This window comes from Oncorhynchus gorbuscha, linkage group LGY, assembly GCF_021184085.1.
Source record: "Oncorhynchus gorbuscha isolate QuinsamMale2020 ecotype Even-year linkage group LGY, OgorEven_v1.0, whole genome shotgun sequence".
NCBI lineage: Eukaryota > Metazoa > Chordata > Actinopteri > Salmoniformes > Salmonidae > Oncorhynchus > Oncorhynchus gorbuscha.
In genome coordinates, this window is record NC_060199.1 from 1,984,536 (window position 1) to 2,008,351 (window position 23,816).

General features: G+C 43.5%; 1 pseudogene; it reads right to left on the bottom strand.

Moving 5' to 3' along the window:
- Positions 1–304: 304 nt before the first annotated feature.
- Positions 305–18,696, bottom strand: LOC124016620 (annotated as a pseudogene).
- Between the last annotated feature and the right edge of the window lie 5,120 nt (positions 18,697–23,816).

Consider the following 23,816-nt stretch of genomic DNA (forward strand, 5'->3'; position numbering starts at 1 on the left):
TAGCGAGTAATATACTCTGAAGCGGTGGGTGAGCCTCCTAAGTCTGACTAGGCCGCTCCAACACCCTCTTCTTCGGCGCCGTTGTTTTAGGTCTGCCTTTGGAATCAGTTCAAATGCCCTGGGTAGTTCGGACAAAGGATCCGCCTCGGGAAAGTCGTATTCCTGATCGTAGTGCTGGTAAGTTGACGGCGCTCTGATATCTAATAGTTCTTCCCGGCTGTGTGTAATAACGCTTAAGATTTTCTGGGCTAACAATGTAATACATAATACAAAAAAACGAAGCGAGTCAGCCCTCTCTGTCGGCACCATTTTTATTATGAATCTTCTGCAATACGGATTGAATCTAGTCCTTAAGCTCACAACAGGGCCTGGGAAGCTCACAGCAGGGCCTGGGAAGCTCACAGCAGGGCCTGGGAAGCTCACAACAGGGCCTGGGAAGCTCACAGCAGAGCCTGGGAAGCTCACAACAGAGCCCGGGAAGCTCACAACAGGGCCTGGGAAGCTCACAATAGGGCCTGGGAAGCTCACAACAGGGCCTGGGAAGCTCACAACAGGGCCTGGGAAGCTCACAACAGGGCCTGGGAAGCTCACAACAGGGCCTGGGAAGCTCACAACAGGGCCTGGGAAGCTCACAGGGATCCACAGTACTCCATTAATGATCTAGTTTTCAACTCTATGCTTTAAAGAAAATGTACGTATGCACTGTCATTAAGATTTAAAAGGTCAAAATGTGGACTCAAATGTAATTTCCCAGGGCCTGAGACTTGGTTAGTCCTGCCATCTGCTGCAGAAGTCATAGTAAAACTCCTTGTATGCCATTTTTAAACGCAGTCTAAAGTCAGAGTCATGTTCTGATTTTGAAGGGGTCCCTGATGAATTTGCTATCACAAGTAGTCCCGGAGAACCCCTGGCATAGGGAACAATGGAATGGATGGTCTGGCATGTCTTTTTTAACCGACAGCACGACAAATAAGATTAGATCATCATTGAATACAGTAAAGTGCAAGGATACAATTGATATCATCATAAATGTCAACAAATAAACACAAATATAATTGCCATGGGGAGTAGTATTTCCCATGTTGATATGATCCACTTTTGCAGTCAATGCTACAATGGGAAGAAATGTCAGTTTTCCCCTGGCTCTCCCCATGTCCTTGGGATGTATGCTGGCTGAACTTGACCAAAACAAGTAATGGGGGGCCCGGATTAGAGAATGTGCAGTTCATTCATTAAATTGCTATGCTAACAGGATATATTTTTCACAGTTAATACAATAAACTATATGACATATGTACAAAAGACAAACATCTCTCTATTACATACTGTTATTTTCAATTATACATAAATATACACATAAATAAATAAAAATCTCAGTAAGTACGAAAACAGAATGTGTTTGGCCATCTTTGTTCATCGCCACACATTTACTTAAAACTGATTGCCTGGGGGTCTGTTTCAGCACTAGCCGTTTCCAAGCCCCCATCAATATAAGGAAACAAGACTATGCTTGATGCCATGCAAGGCACAGACTGCACAGCTAATGCTGGAACTCATCTGCCATCAGGCTAACGTGAACTCGACTGAGTAAACTCTATGGACAGTAATACTGAGAAGCCATGCAAAGAAAGGGGGGGAAGCAGCATGTCCAGTAAACCATCAGATGGTTTACTTAGGAATGAAGAATGACACAGGGCCTCTGAAAGTCGTCCATTTCCCAGAAGCCAACAGATTTGGAATCAGGAGCAGTGAATCTCAATAGAATATTACTTCATTCCCACTGGTCTGAAAGAGCTGGTCAGGAGAGTGCAGGTAAAGGATGCCTATTGAGATGCATTTCCCAAAACATATAGGCTACAGCAAAGAGAAAGAGGCCGCTTCCAACCCTACAATGCTCGAGTCTCACAAGATATGCGGCCAACATCTTATGAAATCCAATCAAGGCCAATGGAAAATCTTTGAAAAGAGCCACCCTGGTTCCTCAAGTGAATTCTTTGAAAAAGCAGATGATTGGGCAAGGTTTTTCTTTTTAGCCTGTGTGAGCCTGTGTGAGGTGTGAGGGTGGGTAGCTGTGTACCTGCGGGGTGCGCCTATACCCATGTTAAACCCAGTCCGAAAACTTCCTCTGATGCAAGGAGTAACAGACAGTGAAAATAGATTAGTGACCACCCGCTTGCCCAGTCACTGCACTACAGGAGCTGACATGTTTGCAGACCCAGAGCCGCTGACTGCCCCACCACCCTATGTTAGTACCTAGAGAGTAGGAGCTAGTGCCTACGTAGTAGGGGCGGTTTCCAGAAAGGGCTAAACTGTTCATTGGGGTCTGCATAGACATCTGTTAGTTGACCCCTCTAGGCCTCAGTTTTACAGAAAGGACTCCTGAAACAAAACAAAATAAAAGGCAATTCTGTTTGAATTAGATGTGATAAAAACCAGCAAATCTAGTCCGGTAAACAAAAACATGCCAGTGGTCTCTCTAAACCCTACAGCCAGTAAACTTGGCCAACACATCTAACCACACATAAGAAGAGGAGACTTCCCTACAGCTTGCATTGAAGTCAATTTGCAGTGAACCAATTGCAGGCAGTGCGGTCGTAAAACTACGCTATTTATCGTCTTTTAAAGCTTAAAATCCCTTGATATCTTCATGTGTCCTCCTGCTGCCCTCAGACTAAAATAGCTACACCTAAACCCTACAGCCAGTAAACTTGGCCAACACATCTAACCACACATAGAAGAGGAGACTTCCCTACTTGATATCTTCATGTGTCCTCCTGCTGCCCTCAGACTAAAATAGCTACACCACGTGTTCGTTTGAGTTGAGTTTGTTTTTATGAGTAACACGGACGTACATGCTCATCTCATGTGTATTTAAGTAGATGGGTGACTTGTTAATGTTTTTGATTGTGCATGGTGCACTGTTGACTTCCACAAGTAGCTGTATGACTATTCAAAATAAATATAGCTGATATGCTAAACAATAGTTTTACATAAGATGGGGGAAATAAGGGGGTCTTGGGTTCCAAAGAAACACTATAGCAGTGTGGTCAACAAGTAACTTGATTACCTCTGAAAGATGATGAGGACTCTCCCCTGTGAGAGTGTGTATAGTGGTGGTCTGTGTGTCTGTAGTTGGTCTGTGTTTGTAAAGTTGTGGTGACTAGCTGGTCAGCTAAAAGTCAGTAGTTTACGTCCAACACTTCGTCCCAAAACAGGCGCTGCACATCCAACATGGCAGCCAGCTCCAGAACGTGCTTCCGCAGGAAGCTGCTCTCCACCGTGTCCTGTTTAGGTAGCTGAGGGTACGATTCTGGGAAGCTCCTGGACTCCTGCAAAAGGCAGACAGAGAGAGACGGATATTACATTTACCCCCAAATGATCATAACTGTGGGAGATGCGAATGACTGTGGGAGATGCGAATGACTGTGGGAGATGCGAATGACTGTGGGAGATGCGAATGACTGTGGGAGATGCGAATGACTGTGGGAGATGCGAATGACTGTGGGAGATGCGAATGACTGTGGGAGATGCGAATGACTGTGGGAGATGCGAATGACTGTGGGAGATGCGAATGACTGTGGGAGATGCGAATAACTGTGGGAGATGTGAATAACTGTGGGAGATGTGAATAACTGTGGGAGATGTGAATAACTATGGGAGATGTGAATAACTGTGGGAGATGTGAATAACTATGGGAGATGTAACTAAGTACCAAAGGCACAGTAAACCAATTTACCTGGAAGAGCTTGTGCATTCTCAGTGTAGCCGAGCAGAACACAAAGCGGATCAGTAACAATCGAAGGAACTCGTCACCGTAGAACTGTAGAAAGGCTTGGTCTGTGAAGGAGAAATTCCACCGCTATGGTTGTGACATTTGCACTTAAAATGACTAGACGTATCACAGAATTGACAAAATAAGTACCTATAGCTCTTGAGCGTGTAATCATCTGGCCAATGTCACGGAACACCTTGCATAGAAACTCCTCAGCCTTCTCCCACAATCCTTGGCGAAGGCTGCGAAGGCCACACACGGACAGGAAAGCCAGAAGGGGCCGGTACAGGAAGAGTGTGAAGAGGCTGTCGCGCTGAGACTGGTCTGCGAGAAGGAGACAGAGGGTGAGAGAGATGAGGCATTTATACAACAGTCTTTCTCAGAACACCTACAAAAACTATGTCTCATCTCACATGGACCACACAGTTCTAAACCAATCAATAAAATCTATTCAAATCATTGCAGAATCCAATGGAAAATAAGTAGGCCTAAACAAGGACAATGGCTGGTTTTAATAGGCCAACACATGGGAGAATCAACTGACGAGCTCTGAGAGCCATTTTCTAGGATATAACTAAGGTCAGGGCGTGACACTCAGGAACATTCACGGTCTTCTTGGTAGGCGACTCCAGTGTAGGTTTGCTCTTGTGATTTAGGTTATTGTCCAGCTGAAAGGTGAATTCCTCTCCCAGTGTCTGGTGGAAAGCAGACTGAACCAGATTTTCCTCTAGGATTTTGCCTGTGATTTGCTCCATTCGGTGTATTTTTTTATCCTGAAAAACTACCCAGTCCTTAACAATTACAAGCACACCCATAACATGATGCAGCTGCTACTATTCTTGAAATTGTGGAGCGTGGTACTCAGTAATGTGTTGTATTTTCCCCAAACATAACACTTTCTATTCAGGACAAAAAGTGAATTAGTTTACCACATTTTATGTAGTATTACTTTAGTGCCTTTAAGCAAACAGGATGCATGTTTTTGAATATTTGTATTCTGTACAGGCTTCCTTTTCACTCTGTCAATTAGGTTAGTATTATGGAGTAACTACAATGTTGATCCATCCTCAGTTTTCTCTTATCACAGCCAGTAAACTCTCTAACTGTTTTAAAGTCACCATTGGCCACATGGTGAAATCCCTGAGCGGTTTCCTTCCTCTCCAGCAACCAAGTTAGGAATGATGCTTATATCTTTGTAGTGACTGGGTGTACTGATACACCATCCAAGGTGTAATTAATAACTTCACTATGCTTGAAGGGATATTTGATGTCTGCTTTATAATTTTAAAAAACTGTTATTTACCATTGGAAAACCTCCCGGGTCTGTGGTTGTATCATTTTTAATTAATAAGTAAAACATTTGAACAGCATAATTCCACTTTGATATTATGCGGTATTCTGTGTAGGTCAGTGACCCCCCAAAAAATTATCTAAATTTAGTACATTTCAAATTCAGGCAACAAAATATGGAAAAAGTCAAGTGATGTGAATAGTTTTTGAAGACATTGTATATTTATATTCTGGTGTCTGACATTGCTCGTTCTGATATTTCTTAGTTACTTTATTTTTCTGGATTATGTGTATATTATGTCTTTATTTATTTTAATTATTGATAGGTATTACTGCACTGTTGGAGCTAGAAACACAAGCATTTTGCTGCACGTGAGACAACATCTGCAAATTTGTGTATGCGATCAATAAACTTATTTGATTTTGATTTGATACAAAGCTAAAGTAATAGTGACAAACAAACCTTGCATGCTCTGTGGATAGACTGTGGGAGATAGAAGACACACCAGCGGCTGACCAAAGAGATTTGGTGAAATTCTACATGGAGATACAAAAAAAGCATGAAATATCAGCATTAGTAACTATCACACCAGAGTGAATTCCCAGAAGGAATAGCCCATTTTTCCATAAATGCATCTTAAAATGAGTCAAACAAGTTGTTAACAAAAGGTGATCCCCTAAGTAAGCTCTACATGCCTTGTTCTCCATCTTGACTCCATATCACATTCGTTTTTCATTGTGATGAATGTAATTCTCACCAACCTTATAGGCTGTGCTGTTGGAGGAGTCCACAATGACAAAGAGAGGCTTCCGGGTGAAAGGGAAAAAGGCCCCAGGGTGAAGGCTAAGGCATACAGGAGTCAACAGTCATTGCATGTACACACGCACACATTGTACAAACAACAATATCTGGCAAATATCATAGACTGTGTTTAGAAATAACATGGGCTGTGCGAAAAGTTCAGTGTATCTTTTTAAAGGCCAATACTGTACATGCATCTCATGTCTGCCAAACGTTAGAAAACATTGAGGACAGTGGACTGTCAGAGCCTGATCTTTACCAGTGCATCTCTTTTTGGGCGTGGTTCCTTTTCTGCACCGTCTCCCCGTTTACCACATCACGGTTCGTGTTGGTGAGGACTCCTCCAAAGTCATATGGTCCTGATAGAAAGACAAAGGTAAATACATTTTTGGGAAGAAATGATCAGATTAATTTCAGCTCCTGCTTCCCTGACCAGTGAGTGTGTGGTGTACCCTCATAATCCAAGCATCCAGTAGGGAAGACTCCGGCAGCTGAAAGATAGACGAGCAGCACACTGTTCGCTGGCAACTCCTACAAAACAACACCACCTCAAATCAGCCAATACCATCCTAAATGTTTTGAGCTTGGTCAAACCTACATGAATGTATTTAAAATGTAAGGTAAACTCACCCCATTCTGTACAAATGTGCGCAACCGCACCATTCAAACGAGGCTACAAAGAAAACTAATGGGACTGTAGTGACTGTGTTGATGTCAAAATCATTTGGTAATACAGGAAATTTCCACTACACCCTCCGCTACATCTTGACGTGTCATGTCGTAACGTACAGCACGCATAAAGCAACTATTTCTGTCTTACAATCTCTCTCCACCAGGTGTAGCACTTCTCTCATCCTTTAGAAACAGGAAATGGACAGTGATGGGGGTAAGGGGGGATACCTAGTCATTTTTTTGCGTCATCATTGCATGCGATCATCATTCTCAAAGCCGCTGTTTACTTCTAAGATCACTTTAGCACCGCCCTAAAAACCCGATTCAAATTCGACACAAACCTTCAAATAGGTATGTAATGACACATCGAGTGAAAAAAAGCAATTTTCCCTCACAACATCTCTCCTTCTCAATATCACGCATTAGTTTAGCTTCTCCACCCGCCATTTTTTAAAGACCCGACGGGGCTCATTGCCTGCTTGAATTATGCAGAAACGGGCAGCATGGTGGTCATGTAATTGATTCTGTTGGAAAGGGGAGAAATTGTGCTTTACAATGGTATTGACATTACAGTTGATCTGGAAGTATTACGTTTTTGGGGGTGCTAAAATAAGTGCAATTGTACAGACCAAGGCGATGTATGAGTTTATGTTACATTTAAATAAAAAAATATGTATATTTACAGTGTTCAATAAACACATGTGAGAACAATATTTTTGGAGAATTCTTTTTTCATTTTGGCTTTATAATAAGGTTGGTTTGCAACATGGAAAATAGTTGTGGAAATCTGTTGCACCTTAAGTTGACTAAAAAAATCCACAATGCGATGCACTCTGTTCCACTGGATGTCATAAGGTGAATGCACCAATTTGTAAGTCGCTCTGGATAAGAGCGTCTGCTAAATGACTTAAATGTAATGTAAATGCACTCTATGGTCTGACTGACTGGCTAGCTAGCAAACGTAGCTACACATAATAATACCAAAGACAATATTAGCATGTAAATGAGCTAGTTTATAGTGCAGCTTGTTTAGGTGATTTTACGGCTATCAATTTAGGAGTCTACAATATCACTATGTTCAACCTGCAGATCGATGTTCCTCACAGAGTGGAGTCTGACTTTAGCAACGGCAGATATACTTTTGAAGAGATGGGAAACGTTGCCATTGCTACGGCAATGGGCTGTGCGGTGCATTCTGGGCGAAGAGTACCACTCTTCTTCAAGGAGTGAATGGCAGTCTATTGGGTGCTAGCTCAAAACCCAACATTAGCACAAATTAGCACAACAACAAGTACAACATTACAAATCTTTTCAGAGATGTGAGATAATTAACTTGCTATCTGTAATATAGTATAGCTTTCGAATCGTGACATTACGGAAAATAGACACGCTCCTCGACATAAACACTGACTTTGCGAAGGGATTGCATGGCGATTAGCTTAACAACCGCGTGACGCAGATTGACAAAATGAACGCGATTGGTCAACAGTCTGCTGGGGGGGGGGGGGCATTATAGGAATCCAATGAATGAAGGAACGTATCTCCTTTCTATAATATCTCTGGCAACGACACCATGCAATGCACCCTGGACTAAAGAGGTAGACAAATAGGAAAAAAAGTGCTAGACCCTCTGTTAAATTACAAATTTCTCGAGGTAGGAATATCACTCGAATGAGCCATTGCTCATATTTTAGAGAAGACATCTTCCTGAGTTATGACATCTGTTAGTATTGAAATCTGACATGTATGATATACGTTTTAGTGATCTAAAATTCATATCCCTGTTAACTTCCAGTGTAGTGAGAGCGAATTTATCACAATGCTACGTCATACCAGATGGATTTCTGCCTGCTTTAACGCCAATAACTCAGATACACACAAAAACATGAAATGACCCAGGGAATTGATAGAAACTTCCATTTAAATGTTGTTGAATCCTGATAGGATTCCATTGGGATGTACTCTAAAACAGGATATGTTGTTTCTTCCTTTCAGACGGCTTAAAAAAAGGCAGATACAGGTGGGGGTGATGAAAAATAGATTAAAAGTAGCAACAACTTTGTTCAGCTCAGCCAAGCATGGCTAAGCCAACATTTTGGAACATGAAGGCAGAGCAGAGGGGACAGGGGGGGGTCAGATGGAGACTGACCTTAAAGGAGGCAGACAAAAAGGTAAAGAGCTGGCTGAACGTTGGCTTGTACAGCAGGTACTTGTGAGGGTTCTCTCTCTTGGCTGGCTTCTCGCTGGGTTCCTGTGAAGGAAGACATGGGGTAAGCAGCTGTTTAAAGGACAGGTTTCATGCAGGGTTGCCAGCGCTGCCTTTCGCCCGAAATCGCATGAGACTTTTACATTATTCTGGATGTGTCGTTGTCCACAAGACATTCATGTAAGAAGCATTTTCAGTATTCCCCCTCACCAATGTTCCATGTTTAGATGTCGTTGTAGCCAGGATGACTGGTTCCCGCTCCAACGCTTGGAGAATGCGGAACATATCGATGGTTAGCTCACTGAACTTCACCTGACAAACACAAAATAATATAGTTTAGAATGTGGGTCTACAGACTGGTCTAGGGGTTGTTTAAGGGCTGGGCTTTAGACTAGAATGTATGTGTTCAAACACCTGGTTGTTGCAGTTGCCAATGATTAGTGCATCTGCCAGGGTGAGCTGACCAACCACCATGCCCTGTTCCAACGGAGACATGCCCCCCTCCTGTAGCCGATTGGATATGACGACCACAGTATTTTCATTGTTCAGCACCACAACTGGGTCTGCCTGCTCACAGAAACAAACACACTTTACAATTGTATCATGCACAGCTTCCCTTGTACTCCATTGTGCACATCATTCCAGTAGCATGTGTGTGGTACACATTATCTTTCACTCAAATTAAAGATTTACAGAAATGTACAATCATAACCTCCCCCCAAATCCAGAATGAAATACAATACTTCATGTTGAATAGGTTAGTCACTGGTGTATGTACTTTAGTAATGGTCGTTGGGCAACATCCTTCTTTTCAAATGTTTGCTGACCTATGACCTATGGAGGCCTCCTTTAAGTGCTGCTATATCCTTCATGCATAAGTTATGATGACATTTTCCCCCTTTCATAGTAGGCAATAGGCAGTAGAGACAGAAGGTGAAAGGCATCAGGTGATTCAGTCGGGTTATTCTTTGGGATTTGACCTCCACAAAAGCTACCACTTCCTGTAAGACCAGATTCCACTCTAATTGATCTTCTGTGTTGAATCGCTGCGTATAGTCCTCAATTTCCTCTGACAGCTCCTACAGGAGGGGAGACAGATATTATGTACACAAAGATACTAATGCATGTACAGTTTAAAAACTATTGCTGCTTGTAGGATCTTAAAAGAAATATACTTCAATTACAGTCAAAGGTTTGCCAGAATAAACATTTCAGGCTGAAACTTGTGTTCTTTGTTCCTGTGTTTTCTGCATTCCACTTCATACTAAACCCCAATATAATAAAACAATACATAAAAAGGCCTAAATAAATACAAATGAGATTGAAAGATTCAGAACTTCTTCTGGTTCTTGTTTGTTTTTCTCAGGTTTCTTACCTTGACCGGCACTTTCACTAGGTCCATCTTGTTCAGAAGTAAACCAATGTAGCAGGCAAAGAGCAGGAGTTTCTTCACTACCAACTCAGGCCTAACATGAGGGGCGCGGAGACAATAGAAGGAGAGTTGTGTTACAATCTAAGCAAAATACAGTGAGTCATCGCTGGTAAGAACAAAAACACACAAGTAAAATGTTTTGCACCAGGACTAAATTCATCTAGCTTTTGGAACATTCACGCCAACAATTTTATCACTGCAGGAATTCTGCCATTACAGTGCATTTGGAAAGTATTCAGACCCCTTCACTTTTTACGCATTTTGTTACAGCCTTATTCTTAAAAATGTTTAAGAATTTCCCCCCTCATCAATCTACACACACACACACACACACAAAATCAGTTTTTCAACTGAAGGGATTGGGAGACTAGTCAGGATCGAGTCAAAGATGAACTGTGCAAAGTACAGAGCGATCCTGGATGAAAACCTGCTCCAGAGCGCTCAGGATCTCCAACTGGGGCGAAGGTTCACCTTCAACAGGACAACGACCCTAAGCACACAGCCAAGTCAACACAGGAGTGGCTTCGGGACAAGTCTCTGAATGTCCTTGAGTGGCCAAGACAAAGCCCGGACATGAACCCGATTTGAACATCTCTGGAGAGACCTGAAAATAGCTGTGCAGCGACGCTTTCCATTCAACATGACAGAGCTTGAGAGGATCTGCAGAAAATAATTGGACACACTCCCCAAATACAGGTGTGCCAAGTTTGTAGCGTCATACCCAATAAGACTAAAGGCTGTAATCGCTGCCAAAGGTGCTTCAACAACGTACTGAGTAAAGGGTCTGAATACTTATGTAAATGTGAGATGTCCTTTTGGGTGCCTTTTGGCAAACTCTAAGTGGGCTGTCATGTGCCTTTTACTGAGGAGTGGCTTCCATCTGGCTACAGAGATCGAGTTCAGGGAAAAGAGAGAGAGAGATACAGCTGCATGTAAGCTCTCACATTTTCCAACATGTTTTTTACAAAAATATATATTTGGAGTTAAATAAACTTGATTTTTTTTGGAAGGGACATATACAGGATGTTACCCTCCACAGCATAACCTTCACTGCAGATCAAAACTCCAAACATACAACCTAATTTTGGACAAAATTACCTGGAAGGATTAATACTATCATGGACACCATCAAACCTGGAACTGAGACAGACCAGACAGACCAGATACAACTTCAATTAGCACTGAGGTGTGAAGTGAGAGGTGTCGAAGCCTTTGAGCCCAACAAATGGCAGGCTACCCCACCCAAATCCGGAGTCCTTGAAACCACATCCCGCTCAGAGACCATCCACTGGCATTTGCTCCAAGAAATCTGCCTCCAGAAATAAAAGCTTCTCCCAAGTGGGTGTGACACCTATTCCCGTTGCCTGCTGCACTGCTGCTTGGAATCCAGTTTTGATAGCCCTTAGCCGCACCCTCATACTACTCCTTCTCTGTTCCGCAGGTGATGTGGAGGTAAACCCTGGCCCTGCATGTCCCCAGGCACCCTCATTTGTTGACTTCTGTGATCGAAAAAGCCTTGGTTTCATGCATGTCAACATCAGAAGCCTCCTCCCTAAGTTTATTTTACTCACTGCTTTAGCACACTCTGCTAACCCTGATGTCCTTGCCGTGTCTGAATCCTGGCTCAGGAAGGCCACCAAAAATTCAGAGATTTCCATACCCAACTATAACATCTTCCGTCAAGATAGAACTGCTAAAGGGGGGAGGAGTTGCAGTCTGCTCCCCATTCTGTTCGTTTCCCTCTGCTGGTCTGTTCTTTCCCTCTTTCTATCCCTCTCTCTCCCCTCCCCTCTCAGAGATCCCACAGATCTTTTCCCCTGATTAGAGCAAAGTATTCACCAATGTCATACTTTGCGTGTGAGCAGGTCCATACCCAAACAGTTCGTTATTCCCCTCTACAACTACTAATCTGTTTCTGTTAAAATTACTCTCTAGCCCAGAAATACTTTCCAGTCAGTTCGAACTCTAATTCTGTTCCAGAAATAAGCAGGTGAATGAGGACCAAAAGCGACTTTACAGAAACAGAGTTTATTCCAAGTCAAAACAGGAAAACTGAAACCCTCTAGTCAGTAGAGGGGGACAACTGGAGATGCGACCACAGACTGCAGGTCGCTTCGGGAAGGCGCAGGCCGTAGCTGAAATAGACACTTGCTCACACGCAGCATCTGAAGAAGGCAAAAACACGACAGGACGGAACGAGGACACAGAACAGCAAACAAGGATCCGACAAGGACAGAAGCGAAAACAGAGAGAGAAATAGGGACTTAATCAGAGGGCAAAATAGGGAACAGGTGTGAAAGAGTAAATGAGGTAGTTAGGAGAATGAGGAACAGCTGGGAGCAGGAACGGAACGATAGAGAGAGAGAGAGAGAGAGAGAGAGAGAGGGAGAGAGGGAGGGGGAGAGAGAGGGATAGAAAGAGGGAAAGAACCTAATAAGACCAGCAGGGGGAAACGAATAGAAGGGGAAGCACAGGGACAAGACATGACAATCAATGACAAAACATGACACTCACTGTTGCCGCCTGCTACCGACCCCCCTCAGCTCCCAGCTGTGCCCTGGACACCATTTGTGAATTGATTGCCCCCCATCTAGCTTCAGAGTTTGTTCTGCTAGGTGACCTAAACTGGGATATGCTTAACACCCCGGCAGTCCTACAATCTAAGCTAGATGCCCTCAATCTCACACAAATCATCAAAGAACCCACCAGGTACAACCCTAACTCTGTAAGCAAGGGCACCCTCATAGACGTCATCCTGACCAACTGGCCCTCCAAATGCACCTCCGCTGTCTTCAACCAGGATCTCAGCGACCACTGCCTCATTGCCTGTATCCGTTACGGTGCCGCAGTCAAACGACCACCCCTCATCACTGTCAAACGCTCCCTAAAACACTTCTGTGAGCAGGCCTTTCTAATCGACCTGGCCCGGGTATCCTGGAAGGACATTGACCTCATCCCGTCAGTTGAGGATGCCTGGTCATTCTTTAAGAGTAACTTCCTCACCATTTTAGATAAGCATGCTCCGTTCAAAAAATGCAGAACTAAGAACAGATACAGCCCTTGGTTCACTCCAGACCTGACTGTCCTCGACCAGCACAAAAACATCCTGTGGCGGACTGCAATAGCATCGAACAGTCCCCGCGATATGCAACTGTTCAGGGAAGTCAGGAACCAATACACGCAGTCAGTCAGGAAAGCTAAGGCCAGCTTCTTCAGGCAGAAGTTTGCATCCTGTAGCTCCAACTCCAAAAAGTTCTGGGACACTGTGAAGTCCATGGAGAACAAGAGCACCTCCTCCCAGCTGCCCACTGCACTGAGGCTAGGGAACACGGTCACCACCGACAAATCCATGATTATCGAAAACTTCAACAAGCATTTCTCAACGGCTGGCCATGCCTTCCGCCTGGCTACTCCTACCTCTGCCAACAGCCCCGGCCCCCCCGCAGCTCCTCGCCCAAGCCTCTCCAGGTTCTCCTTTACCCAAATCCAGATAGCAGATGTTCTGAAAGAGCTGCAAAACCTGGACCCGTATAAATCAGCTGGGCTTGACAATCTGGACCCTCTATTTCTGAAACTATCCGCCGCCATTGTCGCAACCCCTATTACCAGCCTGTTCAACCTCTCTTTCATATCGTCTGAGATCCCCAAGGACTGGAAAGCTGCCGCAGTCATCCCCCTCTTCAAAGGGGGAGACACCCTGGACGCAAACTGTTACAGACCTATCTATATCCATCCAGCCCTGCCTATCTAAGGTCTTCGAAAGCCAAGTCAACAAACAGGTGACTGACCATCTCGAATCCCACCGTACCTTCTCCGCTATGCAATCCAGTACTGTGCAGCCGTCTTCATCGACCTTGCCAAGGCTTTCGACTCTGTCAATCACCATATTCTTATCGGCAGACTCAGTAGCCTCGGTTTTTCGGATGACTGCCTTGCCTGGTTCACCAATTACTTTGCAGACAGAGTTCAGTGTGTCAAATCGGAGGGCATGTTGTCCGGTCCTCTGGCAGTCTCTATGGGGGTGCCGCAGGGTTCAATTCTCGGGCCGACTCTTTTCTCTGTATATATCAATGATGTTGCTCTTGCTGCGGGCGATTCCCTGATCCACCTCTACGCAGACGACACCATTGTATACACTTCCGGCCCGTCATTGGACACTGTGCTATCTAACCTCCAATCGAGCTTCAATGCCATACAACACTCCTTCCGTGGCCTCCAACTGCTCTTAAACGCTAGTAAAACCAAATGCATGCTTTTCAACCGATCGCTGCCTGCACCCGCATGCCCGACTAGCATCACCACACTGGATGGCTCCGACCTTGAATATGTGGACACCTATAAGCACCTAGGTGTCTGGCTAGACTGCAAACTCTCCTTCCAGACCCATATCAAACATCTCCAATCGAAAATCAAATCAAGAATCGGCTTTCTATTCCGCAACAAAGCCTCCTTCACTCACGCTGCCAAGCTTACCCTAGTAAAACTGACTATCCTACCGATCCTCGACTTCGGCGACGTCATCTACAAAATTGCTTCCAACACTCTACTCAGCAAACTGGATGCAGTTTATCACAGTGCCATCCGTTTTGTCACTAAAGCACCTTATACTACCCACCACTGCTACTTGTATGCTCTAGTCGGCTGGCCCTCGCTACATATTCGTCGCCAGACCCACTGGCTTCAGGTCATCTACAAGGCCATGCTAGGCAAAGCTCCGCCTTATCTCAGCTCACTGGTCACGATGGCAACACCCATCCGTAGCACGCGCTCCAGCAGGTGTATCTCATTGATCATCCCTAAAGCCAACACCTCATTCGGCCGCCTTTCGTCCAGTTCTCTGCTGCCTACGACTAGAACGAATTGCAAAAATCTCTGAAGTTGGAGACTTTTATCTCCCTCACCAACTTTAAACATCTGCTATCTGAGCAGCTAACCGATCGCTGCAGCTGTTCATAGTCCATCGGTATATAGCCCACCCAATTTACCTACCTCATCCCCATACTGTTTTTATTTATTTACTTTTCTGCTCTTTTGCACACCAGTATCTCTACCTGCACATGTTCATCTGATCATTTATCACTCCAGTGTTAATCTGCTAAACTGTAATTATTCCCTCCTATGGCCTATTTATTGCCTACCTCCTCATGCCTTCTGCACACAATGTATATAGATTCTTTCTTTTTTCTACTGTGTTATTGACTTGTTAATTGTTTATTGTTTACTCCATGTGTAACTCTGTGTTGTCTGTTCACACTGCTATGCTTTATCTTGGCCAGGTCGCTGTTGCAAATGAGAACTTGTTCTCAACTGGACTACCTGGTTAAATAAAGGTTAAATAAAATAAAAAATAAAATAATAAATAGGCCTACGGGCATCATACTCCATGTGGAACAGAGTCTAGATTTTTGTTAAAATACTCTGGTCACAGAATATAAAATTAAATAGAACAATATATCACATTACTTCTTCCTAGTAATACATTTCTTGTTTTAGAAACATTTCTGGGGCCTCCCGAGTGGGGCAGTGGTCTAAGAGGTGTTACTATAGATCCGGGTTCATTCCCGGGCTGTGCCACAACCGGTCATGGCAGGGAGTCCCATAGTGCAATAGGACACAATTTGCCCAGCATCGCCCGGGTTAGGGTTAGGGTTCAGCCAGAGGGGTTTTACTTGGCTTATCACTCCCCAGCGACTCCTTGTGGCGGGCCGGGTGACTCCGGTCACCAGTTGAACTGTGTTTCGTTGGCTGGCTTCCGAGTTCAGCTGGCAGGTGTTAAGGAGTGCGGTTAGGCGCGTCATGTTGTTTCGGAGTACGCATGACTCCACCGTCGCCTCTTCCCGAGCCCGATTGAAATTGGGGGAGAAAAGAGAGAGTGGGGGAGAGAGGAATAAATGAAACACTACTAAACATGCTCGTCATGTTTTTGTAATTCTTTGGGTAATTATGGCCCAAAAAATGATATTGGCTGGTAAGTGACCACAGTGGCTGGTATTTAAAAAAAGTTTGTTTGGACTGACAAATTCTCTAAAAACGGAGGAGGCTTAATTACAACTTGTGTCTGACAACACCGTTGCAGTGAGCTCACAGTGTTTCCTGTCTCTTCTTGTTTCAGATTTGTACGACGCTCCAGTTTCTATTCATACATCACAGGGACGAGCGGAATGGGGGTTCATTACTAAGAGAAGTAATGAAGCAACCAAATCCAAGTTCTCAGACAATCGTTCAGGCACGTGTTGTCACTACTGTTCACACTCGTAAGGGACAGAGGGGGGAGGGAGACAGAAGGAGAGTGAGTGTGCAAGCGAGCAAGGGAGAAGATACAGCCTGTAGCTACTGACATACCAAGCCTAAAAAATATGTGAACTTGTCATTTATACTAGGCCTAAATAGCCTTTCCATGGAGAAAAGCAGGCTAGCTCTTGCTAATTGCTACATGTAAAATAGGCCGAGGCCAAATGAAATGTTGCACATCGAAAATGATGAATGAATGGGCAATCATTAGTAAAATGGAAACTTGCAAACCACTTGAGCAACAAGGCAAGCAATGAATGGCATGACATAAAAGATGCTCAGTCTAAACAGCATTTGTTGTTGAAATATGATTTTCTATATTATTTGTCATGAAGTGTTATTTGCAGTCGTCACTAGGACAACACCCCGAAGCACTGAATGGTCCTGTGTTACCACCTTAATAATAGAACTACAGAGGGCAATACGATGCTTTGATCCGTTGATTGACAGGTGTACTGCAGAATGATAAATGGTCCTTGGTGTGGATGATCACCAACCTTCAGTTATGTATACTTTATCATCATAGTTATCGTCCTTGGTGTGGATGATCACCAACCTTCAGTTATGTATACTTTATCATCATAGTTATCGTCCTTGGTGTGGATGATCACCAACCTTCAGTTATGTATACTTTATCATCATAGTTATCGTCCTTGGTGTGGATGATCACCAACCTTCAGTTATGTATACTTTATCATCATAGTTATCGTCCTTGGTGTGGATGATCACCAACCTTCAGTTATGTATACTTTATCATCATAGTTATCGTCCTTGGTGTGGATGATCACCAACCTTCAGTTATGTATACTTTATCATTATAGTTCTCGTCCTTGGTGTGGATGGCCCTTAAAGGTTGACAAATAAGACAAAGTGCCACGTCAAACTGAAAAGGTTGTACTCTTCAAATTGGGGTTGATACTAAGAAATGTGGTATTACAGAAATGGTGTATTTTCATTCACCTTAATTCTGAGAGTGTGGACCATCTTTTTACCATTGATCAGTTAGGTCTACGAGCCATTTATTAAATAACTAACTGATCATTTAGGTCTACGAGCCATTTATTAAATAACTAACTGATCATTTAGGTCTACGAGCCATTTATTAAATAACTAACTGATCAGTTAGGTCTACGAGCCATTTATTAAATAACTAACTGATCAGTTAGGTCTACGAGCCATTTATTAAATAACTAACTGATCAGTTAGGTCTACGAGCCATTTATTAAATAACTAACTGATCAGTTAGGTCTACGAGCCATTTATTAAATAACTAACTGATCATTTAGGTCTACGAGCCATTTATTAAATAACTAACTGATCAGTTAGGTCTACGAGCCATTTATAAAATAACTAACTGATCAGTTAGGTCTACGAGCCATTTATGAAATAACTAACTGATCAGTTAGGTCTACGAGCCATTTATTAAATAACTAACTGATCATTTAGGTCTACGAGCCATTTATTAAATAACTAACTGATCAGTTAGGTCTACAAGCCATGTATTAAATAACTAACTGATCATTTAGGTCTATGAGCCATTTATGTCACGCCCTGACCATAGAGAGCCTTTGTTTTTATATGGTAAAGTAGATCATGGAGTGACTGGGGGGTTTTGTAGTTATTCTTTTCTATGTGGGGTTCTAGTTTAGTTTTTCTATGTTGGTGATTGGTTTATGATTCCCAATTAGAGGTAGCTGGCTATCGTTGTCTCTGATTGGGGATCATATTTAAGTAGCCTTTTTTCCACCTGTGTTTGTGGGATATTATTTTGAGTTAGTGCACGTAGCACCTCTGTAGTCACGGTTCGTTGTTCGTTGTTCGTTTATTGTTTTGCTTTCCTAAGTTTCACTTTCAATAAACTATGTGGAACTCAACATCCGTTGCGCCTTGGTCCATCTCTACAAACGAACGTGACAATATAAAGTAACGGATAAATAAATAAAATAAAAAAGGAGCCATTTATTAATTAACTAAGTGTGGAGTAATTTTTTTTATAGCTTACTGCATTGAATGTCAGATCATTTAAAAGTAGGCCAATTAAACAATTCAAAACGACTTATCAACAGTCAAAAACACAAACACAGAGGCCTCAAGAGACAGACAGATAGAGAGACAGACAGACAGGCTGACCGTAGGCCATTGAAGAGTTGTTTGGATTTGTCCAGTAGGTAGCAGAAGTCTGTGACTGTCTTCCTTTCACCCAATGGGATGTCATCCTCAGCCCCAGTCATGGCACCTGCCTCTCACCCCTGAAAAACAAGAGCATCTTTGACTTGACAGAGGCCATATAATACAAACAGTAAAACTAAAAGGGCATTTTGTCATTCATTATTTTTTTGTAGGTAATATGTATCTGCAATATGTATCATGTATTTTCTGCATCATCAAACAACCAAAGTGCTCTAAACTGTCCAAAAAATCACCGTCAAGCTCTAGTGATCAGGCTCTGGCTATAAGCATGAGCCTTGCCAACCAGTGCATACATTCTACAAGGTGTGTGCGCGTACGTGTGAGAGAGTGTAAGATCAGGTCACACACACTGAAACTTCTTGTGTGAGAGCATTCTTTTGCCATTACCAAATGACCAAAGGGCTCTACACTGTCTAACACTTAGGCTAACTGTGGTCAAGGGCAACCAGCTCAAGCACTACCTATTTTGCAGAAAAGGTATAACCAATTTTACAGATAAATCTAGCACCTTTTTTGGGAAGCAGAGTTAGATGTACTAACAAATTCTCTAAAATGACATTGGAGGCGGCTTATGGTAGAGAAATGAACATTCAATTCTCTGGCAACAGCTATGGTGGACATTCCTGCAGTCAGCATGCAATTGCATGCTCCCTCAAAACCTGAGATCTGTCATTGTGTTGTGAAAAAACTGCACATTTTAGAGTGGCCTTTTGCCCCCAGCACAAGGTGCACCGGTGTAAAGATCATGCTGTTTAATCAGCTTTTTGATATGCCACACCGGTCAAGTGGATGGATAATCTTGGCAAAATAGAACTGCTCACTAACAGGGATGTAAACATTATTGTGCACAAAATTTGAGAGAAATACACTTTGTGCATATGGAACATTTTTGGGATATTATATTTCAGCTCTTGAAACATGAGACCCACATTTTCCATGTTGCGTTTCTAGTTTTGTTCAGTATAGCTAGGGGCAATCCAACATCACTGAGTGAAACCATCCATAATTTAAAGCATGCGATGGCTGCACCATGTTATGGGTACAGTGCTTGACTTGGGACGGAGTGCCGTACCGTGTGGTGGTTCATTTCTTTACTATCAAATGAGGATAGACAAACTTATCACACAAGTCAGAGTTATACTTAAACTAAATCTTTATTCACTTATTAGTAAGGAAGCAGGTCAATACAACACACACATACAAAGTGAATCGATTGAGTGCTCTACGATAATGATGGCTGGTCGACGAATCACCCTCAAATGATTCATTGAGAGCCCCCAGACAAAAGTGCAAAGGTCTTTTATAGCCAAGAAACACCCCTTTCAGTCTACATGGCCAACAACAGATGGATGGAATGGGTCACAAGGTTAAGATTTGTATGACAGATAATTATTATTCACAGCAGACAGCATCTGCTGTAAAAACAGTTATCTTTGTGTAGAGACCAGGGTCGGGCCCTGGGGTCATCTCTCCCTGGTACCATAGAGAACAGAAACATTAACTCATGCTCTGGAATGCGGTTTCATTAGGTTTTATAACCCAAAAGACATCGTAAATCTCCTGTCAGTGTTAACTCCCAAAGGCCCACTGTCAGTTAACACTGACACAATAGTTATAAGAACCCTCTAATCTGTTGCATAAAACAACCATTTGATGCAATAAAAGTGTTATTACATAATCTTGCAATTTTGCTCTCACAAGCGGCACCTCTAATTGTTGGGGACTGCATACCGGTTATTTTTTTGCCACTACTGTGATTCCGGCGTATGTGTGCCAGTAGACTGTTCAACATTGAGAATGTGCAGGATGCACTGTTCCAAGTTGTCAAATCACATTAGAGCCAAGCAGAAAGACTTCGACCTTAGAAAGAGGTCGAAATGTACACAATTGTTACCCGGAAGAAAATGGGGAATGGTCATGCTTTTTCACGTTCAGTCAGGGGATGGGTTTAGTATTTTACTCCAAAAGAGGGTCATGTCATTTGTAATCGATTCAATGTCATATTGCTCAATGTTTGAGAAATAGTTGCTTATTATATACAGATCGGTGTCTGATGCTGCCCCTCATCCCTGATTTGCACACAATATCAAGTACGCCTAGTGTGGTCTCAATCAAATGATCCATAGCCTACGCTATAGGCCTGGGCTATAGGAAGAGCTCAGAGAAGCACATGACAAAGCTAGATCTCTAAGAAAATTCCTTCGAGGTTTTGCGCTGCTGGGATGGTGTATATAAAACTGAGCTACACTGCATTACACGCTGCAATGGATATGCTCTCCCAATCATGAGCCGTAGCCTGCTCTTGATGATGTAACCCCTTTTGTGCTGCCTAACTAATGGCTGTGCTGTGTACAGTGGCACTTCAGGAAACGAGTCAAAGGCTTCTTCCGAAAATAGTTATTTATTTGTCCAGAAAAGAAAATGCAATATCTGTGAGCATGGAGGACTAGGCCTACTGATTTTCTGTTCGGTTTGAGAGAGACAGCGGGAAGATGAGGTAAGCTTGCTACTGTTACAATTGATTTAATAAAAACAAATGTTTCTTTGCCCATAATGAAGCTATTTATCAGAGTAATTTACCTCTGTGGAAGGACCACCAGAGGGCAGGCTGGGCTCACGGATAGTAGCCCAACCAGGCATGAAGAGTCAAGGTAACCAGAGGCAATTAAGCACGGCTGACGGTAACATATGACATATTCTCTTTCCACTACAAGAGAGAGGAGGGAACCAGCAGAGAGAGGAGGGAACCAGCAGAGAGAGGAGGGAACCAGCAGAGAGAGGAGGGAACCAGCAGAGAGAGGAGGGAACCAGCAGAGAGAGGAGGGAACCAGCAGAGAGAGGAGGGAACCAGCAGAGAAGGAGGGAACCAGCAGAGAGAGGAGGGAACCAGCAGAGAGAGGAGGGAACCAGCAGAGAGAGGAGGGAAACAGCAGAGAAGGAGGCAAAAGAAAGAATAAGAGTGGTTGCTCCACCAAAGGAGAGGATGTATCTTTTGGAAGGTGAGGAGAAGAAGGAGATAAACTATCTCTGGAGAATGGCCACCAAGAGAGGGGAGCTATCCACGAAGATCCATTAAGATAAACTATCTCTGGAGAATGGCCACCAAGAGAGGGGAGCTATCCACAAAGATCCATTAAGATAAACTATCTCTGGAGAATGGCCACCAAGAGAGGGGAGCTATCCACGAAGATCCATTAAGATAAACTATGTCTGGAGAATGGCCACCAAGAGGGGAGCTATCCACGAAGATCCATTAAGATAAACTATGTCTGGAGAATGGCCACCAAGAGAGGGGAGCTATCCACGAAGATCCATTAAGATAAACTATGTCTGGAGAATGGCCACCAAGAGGGGAGCTATCCACGAAGATCCATTAAGATAAACTATGTCTGGAGAATGGCCACCAAGAGAGGGGAGCTATCCACGAAGATCCATTAAGATAAACTATGTCTGGAGAATGGCCACCAAGAGAGGGGAGCTATCCACGAAGATCCATTAAGATAAACTATGTCTGGAGAATGGCCACCAAGAGAGGGGAGCTATCCACGAAGATCCATTAAGATAAACTATCTCTGGAGAATGGCCACCAAGAGAGGGGAGCTATCCACGAAGATCCATTAAGATAAACTATCTCTGGAGAATGGCCACCAAGAGAGGGGAGCTATCCACGAAGATCCATTAAGATAAACTATCTCTGGAGAATGGCCACCAAGAGAGGGGAGCTATCCACGAAGATCCATTGAGATAAACTATCTCTGGGCCACCAAGAGAGGGGAGCTATCCACGAAGATCCATTAAGATAAACTATCTCTGGAGAATGGCCACCAAGAGAGGGGAGCTATCCACGAAGATCCATTAAGATAAACTATGTCTGGAGAATGGCCACCAAGAGAGGGAGCTATCCACGAAGATCCATTAAGATAAACTATGTCTGGAGAATGGCCACCAAGAGAGGGAGCTATCCACGAAGATCCATTAAGATAAACTATGTCTGGAGAATGGCCACCAAGAGAGGGGAGCTATCCACGAAGATCCATTAAGATAAACTATATCTGGAGAATGGCCACCAAGAGAGGGGAGCTATCCACGAAGATCCATTAAGATAAACTATGTCTGGAGAATGGCCACCAAGAGAGGGGAGCTATCCACGAAGATCCATTAAGATAAACTATGTCTGGAGAATGGCCACCAAGAGAGGGAGCTATCCACGAAGATCCATTAAGATAAACTATCTCTGGAGAATGGCCACCAAGAGAGGGGAGCTATCCACGAAGATCCATTAAGATAAACTATCTCTGGAGAATGGCCACCAAGAGAGGGGAGCTATCCACGAAGATCCATTAAGATAAACTATCTCTGGAGAATGGCCACCAAGAGAGGGGAGCTATCCACGAAGATCCATTAAGATAAACTATGTCTGGAGAATGGCCACCAAGAGAGGGAGCTATCCACGAAGATCCATTAAGATAAACTATGTCTGGAGAATGGCCACCAAGAGAGGGAGCTATCCACGAAGATCCATTAAGATAAACTATCTCTGGAGAATGGCCACCAAGAGAGGGGAGCTATCCACGAAGATCCATTAAGATAAACTATTTCTGGAGAATGGCCACCAAGAGAGGGGAGCTATCCACGAAGATCCATTAAGATAAACTATCTCTGGAGAATGGCCACCAAGAGAGGGGAGCTATCCACGAAGATCCATTGAGATAAACTATCTCTGGAGAATGGCCACCAAGAGAGGGGAGCTATCCACGAAGATCCATTAAGATAAACTATCTCTGGGCCACCAAGCGAGGGGAGCTATCCACGAAGATCCATTGAGATAAACTATCTCTGGGCCACCAAGAGAGGGGAGCTATCCACGAAGATCCATTAAGATAAACTATCTCTGGAGAATGGCCACCAAGAGAGGGGAGCTATCCACGAAGATCCATTAAGATAAACTATCTCTGGGCCACCAAGCGAGGGGAGCTATCCACGAAGATCCATTGAGATAAACTATCTCTGGGCCACCAAGAGAGGGGAGCTATCCACGAAGATCCATTAAGATAAACTATGTCTGGAGAATGGCCACCAAGAGAGGGGAGCTATCCACGAAGATCCATTAAGATAAACTATGTCTGGAGAATGGCCACCAAGAGAGGGGAGCTATCCACGA